The sequence below is a fragment of the Mustela lutreola genome, chromosome X (assembly GCF_030435805.1).
Source record: "Mustela lutreola isolate mMusLut2 chromosome X, mMusLut2.pri, whole genome shotgun sequence".
NCBI classification, from domain to species: domain Eukaryota; kingdom Metazoa; phylum Chordata; class Mammalia; order Carnivora; family Mustelidae; genus Mustela; species Mustela lutreola.
In genome coordinates this window covers 63,868,902-63,876,698 of record NC_081308.1, presented here as the reverse complement: position 1 = coordinate 63,876,698, position 7,797 = coordinate 63,868,902, and the positions used below count along the sequence as shown (strand labels likewise).

The 7,797-nt window shown below is 40.5% G+C and overlaps 1 protein-coding gene across 3 annotated transcripts in view; it reads right to left on the bottom strand.

Moving 5' to 3' along the window:
* NONO (non-POU domain containing octamer binding) overlaps positions 1 to 5,465 on the bottom strand; it is a 13,536-nt gene extending 8,071 nt beyond the window's left edge. The window contains exons 1-2 of one of the 3 annotated variants that reach the window (XM_059157077.1): positions 5,310 to 5,399; positions 3,403 to 3,599 (exon numbers count right to left, since the gene is read on the bottom strand). The gene's annotated coding sequence lies outside the window, so the exon portion shown is untranslated. Of the gene's footprint in view, positions 1 to 3,402; positions 3,600 to 4,576; positions 4,630 to 5,309 lie in introns of those variants that run through there. The other 2 variants (XM_059157076.1, XM_059157078.1) reach the window with 2 other exon arrangements.
* Between the last annotated feature and the right edge of the window lie 2,332 nt (positions 5,466 to 7,797).

The following is a 7,797-nucleotide window of genomic DNA, read 5'->3' as shown; positions in this document are numbered from 1 at the left end:
AACAAGACCTAGTCAGAATTTAGCTCAAGGAAAAATGCTGACAAGGACCTCTTCATCGACATTTATTGGTAACATTGCAGGATTCCTCTAAATTAGAGAAAACTGATTTCTCAGACAAAGAAAATGTGACAATGACTTGATAATTACTGATTCTGGGGTATATGAGAAGACTTTTTATGTATATAAAAGTTTTCCTAATACATTTCTTATCACATCCCTCCAAAACATAAACAACTTAATTATCAAATTCTTGTTTCATAAAACAAGTAATAACAAGAGCTATCAAATTGTTCATATTCTGTAACTCAGGAAATTCTACTCCTAGAAATTTACCCTAAGGATATAATTTTAGAGGTGCCTGAGCAGCTCAGGAGGTGAAGCATCTGACTCTTGATTTTGGTCAGGTCATGATCTCAGGGCTGTTGAGATCCAGTCCCGTGTAAGCTCTATGCTAGGCGTGGAGCCTGCTTAGGATTTCTCTCTCCCTCTCCCTCTGCCCTCCCCCGAAAGAATGGAATTTTAAAATTTAAAAACCATATCCATGAAATAGTCACTGTGATGACCTTTAAGGAAACAAAATAATGACTTAAAATACCCAAAATCAGAGGTACAGTTTTTAATAAATTATGGTACATCTATTCAGTGTAGTGTTACACAGCATTAAAAATTATGAAGACCATGTACATGTGAAAATGTCTGACATTTTGGGGCGCCTGGGTGGCTCAGGTTACAATCCCAGAGTCCCAGCTCCCTGCTCAGTGGGGCATCTGCTTTCCCGTCCCTCTCCCCACTTATGTTCTCTTAGAAATAAATAAAATCTTTAAAGAAAAGAAAAATGTTTGAGGTTTTAAAAGGGAAAGGTTTAAGAAACAGGAATTTTTTTTTCCCCTCAAAAATGCATGTAGACTAAAAGAGAAGGCAGGCAAAAATGAAAACTGCCCTGTTTATAGCTTATTGATAATTTACTAATTTTTTTTTACTAATTCACCCAACAATATTCACTGAATGCTATTTGCTAGGCACAATTATAGGTGTCTGGGATACATCAATGAACAAAAGAAAAGATTCTTGCCTTCAGTTGTGCTTACCTTCCAGTTAGACCAAAAAAAAAAAAAAAAAAAAAAAAACCTAATAATTACATAGTACTTAATAAGAAATAAGTGCTACTAGAAAATAAAGAAACAGAGACGAAGTCGATAGGGAGTGAAAGGGGTAAGCCTGCAATTTTAAAAAAGATTGTATTTATTTGAGAGAGAGAATAGGAGCGGGGCGAATGGGGGGGCAGTGTAGAGGAAGAAGCGAGCCCCATGTAGGACTCATTCCCAAGACCCTGGGATCATGACTTGAGCTGGAAGCAGAAACTTAACCAACTGAGCCACCCAGGTGCCCAGTAAGACTGCAATTTTTTTTTTTTTTTAAAGATTTTATTTATTTATTTGAGAGAGAGACAGGGAGAGAGAGCATGAGTGAGGAGAAGGGCAGAGAGAGAAGCAGACTCCCCGTGGAGCTGGGAGCCCGATGCGGGACTCGATCCCGGGACTCCGACATCATGACCTAAGCCGAAGGCAGTTGTCTAACCAACTGAGCCACCCAGGCGTCCCAAGACTGCAATTTTAAAGAGCTGAGGTAAGCCTCACTGGAGAATTGATACATAAGCCAAGACCTGAATCTTATTTGTATCATTTCATCAAACTTACATTTCTCATTAACAAGGTACCTATTACAAAATGTATCTTTTAAAAAAGATTTTATTTATTTATTTGACAGACAGAGATCACAAGTAGGCAGAGAGGCAGGCACAGAGAGATGGGGAAGCAGGCTCCCCACCACAATCCCAGGACCCTGGGGATCATGACCTGAGCTGAAGGCAGAGGCTTTAACCCACTGAGCCACCCAGGTGCCCCCCTTCCTAAAAGATTTTATTAAAATCCATCTTTAATATAGAAAACTTAGAAACAAAAATATTAAATAAAAATCCACCACCAGAAGTCAGTTACTTACCCTCTCAGTCACTGACTTATTTGCATGTACTCTAAATGAAATATTATAAAGACTATTTTACAACCTGCTTTTTCTACTTTATTACATGATGTTGAGCTTTTATATCACTCAATCTTTTACACTATTTTTTTCTTCTACATTAATTTTTAATGGACACAGTATTTGGCTGTCAACCAAGCACCTATGGTGTTGGGACACCTGGGTTCTTCCTATTTTCACCATTATTTATAAACAATGTTCATAGTTAAATCTTGGGCACATCCATGAGTAAATATTCCTCCCACAATTTCCATTTTTACTTATTTACCTTCCAAAGCATACATTATCATTTCAATATAATGAAGTTATACTGCAGCACTGTAAGTTTTTCTTAACTTCTATGTCAACACTTACAATTTTTAACAGCTACCATGTGGATATATACTAACTTACTAAACTACCCCCTACCATGAGACATTTGTTTTCACCCTTTTCATATTAGAATGATGCAGTAAACATCTTTTTGCTTATAGCTCTTTTTGACTACTTCCTTATAATAAATTCTTAGAATAATTGCATCTATCTTTGTTACTCTTACCCACAGTGCAGCATTTTTTCCTCTAAAAAAAAGGGCAATCATGTTTCTAAAAATAAGACATAAAAATAGGAAATTAAAACATACAAAATTTATGAAGTCAACCCCAGCAACTTTGGGGGATGGGGTTAAGTTGGCATTAGATTAAGATCTTTAAGTATTTTAGTCCCAGCTATTAAACACCTCCCTTCCCCTTGACTCCAAACTGGCCTATAGCAGAAACTTGAGTTATCTTCACAGCCATTTCTCCAACTAGGTTCTTACCTTCTTACCCCTGGCTAGAATCCAAGGACCCTCTTTTTTTTTTCTCCAGTCTTTAATCTGGCAATCAGTGGCCCCAGCCTCAGTATCTCGCATCCCATTCAGGAATCCACAATTTATATTTACACATTTATAAAAATCCTCATAGAGATCCACTCAAAACTCAAATATTAAAAACTCTGTATATACATCGTAACCAAATTTCACCACTCCTTTTCAAAAAGGCCATTTTATAACTTCTTAGTAGAAATGATCTACCTCCTTAAAGAAGTGCTAGGATGTTCTAAAACCATGTAAAGTAACTTCAAGGGAGGTTATTTTTTGTTTTAGATGTGTAGTCTGGGAGTGAAGATTATAGTATCAGATATTTACCAATCATTATATGCCAGGCACTGTGCTAAGTCTGCACTCTCACTCAGAGCTCAAAACTATTATCTCCTGGGTAAGAAAACTGATGTCCATCTAAGGTTACCCAAATGTGATGGAGCAAGGAGTGGAACTCACAACTATTTTAACTCTAAAGCTCATTCTCATTACTATGCTACAAGCTTAGTAATCAAACTCACCTTGATTTCAAAGTTTAGATCCAACAAACTGACTAGCCATGTCACCTAACTTCTGAGCCTCAAGTTTCTTCACCTGTAAAGAGTGGGTAACAATGGCAACTTCACAGGGCTGGTTATTTTAAGGACTAAATGAGATCCTGTACACAGCACTTGTTCCTCCTGGCAACCATTATCCGTATTTCTGCATTCAGCTGGTGCTGTAGTTAGACAAATATCATTAATTACACTCCTCCTCTTCTCTTTCGGATTCCAGCAAAAATCATTTTTTTACAACCAAACTGCCTACCTCTGTGTTTCTGAATAAATGTCTCTACAATGCTAATCTTTACAATCCTTCCTTCCAGTTTACTATTTCCCAATAAGGCATTCAATGGTTAAGACTAAATAATACTGTATAAATCACTTAAAACAGTGCCCACAAAGGAGCAAGTACTAAGTAAGTATTGTCCCTATCACTTATTTCTGATGATGACCACCAACATAATACGGAAATACGTGCAGAAATCTCTCTTGAGCAATAAATTCACTGCCCCCTAACCACTGGGCCTCTTAAGAACTAAGCACAAAGATCTGCATCAAGGATTTGTCCACTTATCTATCCCAAAGACTAACCCTAATGAGGGACTTTTCTTGAAAGAAAATATGTACTGCTGGTTTAGAAAGACTGGGGCTACTGGACACAGTGTGACTGCATAAATGGGTGGTTTAGGTACAAGACCAAACACTACATCACACATATTTGAAATCAGTTTTCAGGAAAAGGATCAACTTTTTTTTAAGTGGAAGCTGGGGGGTGGGAGGGTGGTTAAATCTGCTAAAAAATCTACCGACCTAGAGGGCTGCATGGATATGGATCTGCCTGAAAGCTGCAGAATGCACTGATATAGTAAGGTACTTTTCCAGGAGCTTCTTAAGACCTTTCATTTAACAACAAAGAAGTTGGACAAAAACACAGCATAAATCTAGTCAGTGCCCCCCGCCCCCGCAATGAGAGTTGCCAGATTTATCAAATAAAAATACACAACGTAGAGTTCAATTTGAATTTCAGACTTTAAAAATGACCTTTTAGTAATTAAACCCTATGAAACGGATGCTAAAAATAATTTGCTATGTGAAATCCAAATTTAACGGGGCGTCCGGTATTTTACCTGGCAACCTTACTCCCTACACCTACCCCAACTTCGGTTGATAGCAAAGTACCTCCAAGTCGTCTCTAACCTCAACTTCCCTGTTAAGAACAAGAAGAAAGGTTTCAGGTGACAACAATAGTTTCCCTAAGAGGAAAATACCCAATAGGAAATCCATAAAATTAATTTTTCGTTTTAAAAAGTGATGCTATAAATGGGCCGAGTAGCTAGGCAACAAGACTTTAAAAAAAAAAAAAAAAAAAAAGGGCATACAGGAACCTGACCGGGGAAGCCGCGGGGTCTGCACTAGCAAATGAACTTCCCAGCCTAGAGTTTTGACAAAGAAACATCGCTTGGGGGCCCCCCCATTTCTCATTCTGAATTAATGGCCTCGCGAGGCTGAGAGGAGGAGCGCCGACAAAGCGCCTCCTCCTCCAGGCTCGACTTCAGGGCTCTCGGATAATAGACCCCACACCCTGAGGCCCAAGACGGCTAAAGGACTGGGGAACTTACTGACAGGGATCAGAATCGAAGATGAGTAGCAAAAAGCAACGGGGCGAGAACGGCAACGGGAGCCAGGCTAAAACAGAAAGCAAGGAGAGCGGAAAGCAATGGGCCCCCGCGGGTGGGCTGAAGAGGCCGTGTGGCGGCGGGGACAAGGCCTTAAGGGGCCTTGGAACGAATGGCCAACCTCCCTCCAAACCTAACCTCACCCTAGCCTCCTGTCGCAAAAAATCCTGCTCTCCTCTCAAACAAGAACTAAGTCGTCCCCAAACTCACCCTCTACCACTGTTCTCTCCTCAGAGTAACGGCGACGCTACACGGCCTCTACCGTCCCGAGAAAAGAGCGCGCGACCGCCGGAAACGAGACGACGGAGCTCGGTGCCTCCTTAGGGGTACAAACTGGCGTCCTTGATTGGTTATCTGCCTTGCCAGTCAAGGTTTATCTCCAGAGGCGGAATCCTTTTTCCGCCATTTCTTCGATTCTATTGGCTACCGAACGCGAAAGGTTCGAGTTCGTGTGAACGACAGATGGGGGACAAAGAGCGAGGCGTTCTACTTAATGCGCATGCGCAAGTTGTCGTCTGCTCGAGACGGTAAAGGAAGGGGGAGGGGGATAAAGTGGTGGGGAGGAGGATGGAGGGTCGGAAGGAGAGCCTAATCAGGCTAACAGAAAGACTGAAAAGCCAAGTAATGGTAGAGGCAAAGGAGAGGGCGAAAAAGGAGAGAGAGGAAAGTGGAAAGAGAAGAAAAGGTGCGAAAAAGTGCGCGTAGGCGTGCGCTGAGAACTCCTGCACTGCGCCTGTGCAAGAAGCAAGAGTAACAATGTCATTGTATCCGTGTGGTAGATCTAGCCTTTTCCTTCTGAAAAAATGCCCCGCCATGTTTCTTTTTTCACACTTCCTCATTAGGGATTGCCCTCTGACATTGCATACTTATATTTCTAGTTACTTCTGCCGCCAGGTCTACTCATGAAGCCCAACTGAAACAGTCATCACTATGGCTATGGTTATGGTTATGATTATAGAAAGGGGGTGGAGGAGATGATGGGGATTGATAACTTAGTTTCTGTGATTAAATACAATTGTAACTACCTATTTCCATGGTAACCAGGGAACCCAGCAGTCCAAACACTACTATTGTGCCTGTGAATCACAAAGAGATTCAACAGGTGTCTTTATTGCCATGGATACATTGTAGGCCTCCTGATCAGACTGATTTTATATTCTGTAGGATGCCAGTCAGGTAGGCGCTTTCATTTTCGAGTAATGCCAAACTAGCCCTGTTGTTAATCAAGAGCTACAAGTCTCAACTGATCGGTGGTTATAGTTCGTTTCCGCTAAGTAATTCACACTCAGGGTTTCAGGGTGTCCCAACTGGTGCCTCAGTATGTGCGGACAACAGTGATCTAGACCTGTACTGTCCACTAGGAACTTCTGCAAGGACAGAAATGTTATTTGCGGGGTGCCTGGGTGGCTCAGAAGGTTAAACGTCTGCCTTCAGCTGGGGCCATGATCTCGAGGTCCTGAGATTTCAAGCCGTCCCTAGGGCTCCCTGCTCCATGGGGAGTCTCCCCCTTCCTGTACTCTCTCTGTCTCTGTCAAATAAAAAAATAAAATCTTTGAAAAAAGAAGAAGAAGAAGAAGGGGCGCCTGGGTGGCTCAGTGGGTTAAAGCCTCTGCCTTCCACTCCGATCATGATCCCAGGGTCCTGAGATCGAGCCCCACATTGGGTTCTCTGCTCAGCGGGGAACCTGCTTCCTCCTCTCTCTCTCTCTGCCTACTTGTGATCTCTGTCTGTCAAATAAATAAATAAAATCTTTAAAAAAAAGAAGAAGAAATGTTATTTGCTTTGTTCAGTACAGTAACTACTGGCTCTACATATGTGGCCATTGAGGGCTTGAAATATGAGTAGTGCAACTCAATTACTGAATTGTTAATTTTAATCAGCTAAAATTTAAATAGTCACATATGGCTAGTGGCTACCATATTGGACATTTCTAGACCAATTTTTTCCAAACTTTTTTTTGAGAATAAGTAACACCTCTAATATGACAACAAAAATATCACCTCTATTCCTGAAAAACATTTATTTCCCTGCTCATGGGAAAAAAAACAATACCTAAGAGTATAAAGAGAAAAATCCCTCCCTCTGGTTACAATTATGACCACTTTCTTCCATTTCTATTTGCTATGTCTGTATTTACCTAGTCAAAAAGAAATGTTTATACTTTTTTTAAATACACATAGGATTAAGCTAAGGTATACATTTTTTTTTTTTTTTGAGCCATGACTTCTCACTTTAAAAAATACTTTAGCTCTCTTCCCATATAAATGCATAAAGATCTATGAGGACTTTTTAATATGAAATATTAAAAAATAAAATATTTTATAGACACCCACATGATGGTTTTTAGTGTCTCCAGTGAAAAAATACAAATTATAGAAAAGCTACTATGGATTTGGTAACATTTATTTTCAGGTTTTATTTATTTATTTATTAGAGAGAAAGGGAGAGAGCACAAGTGCCAGAGCCCCAAGAAGAGGGAAAGGGAGAAGCAGGCTCCCTGCTGAGCAGAGAGCCCGATGCTCTGAGCCACCCAGGTGCTCCTTGGTAACATTTTTTTAAAAGATTTTATTTATTTGACACACACACACAGAGCATACAATCAGGGGGAAAGGCAGAAGGAGAAGAAGGAAAAACAGGCTCCCCGCTGAGCAAGGAAACTGCTGCAGGAGTGGATGTTACCCTGGATTCAGTAACATTC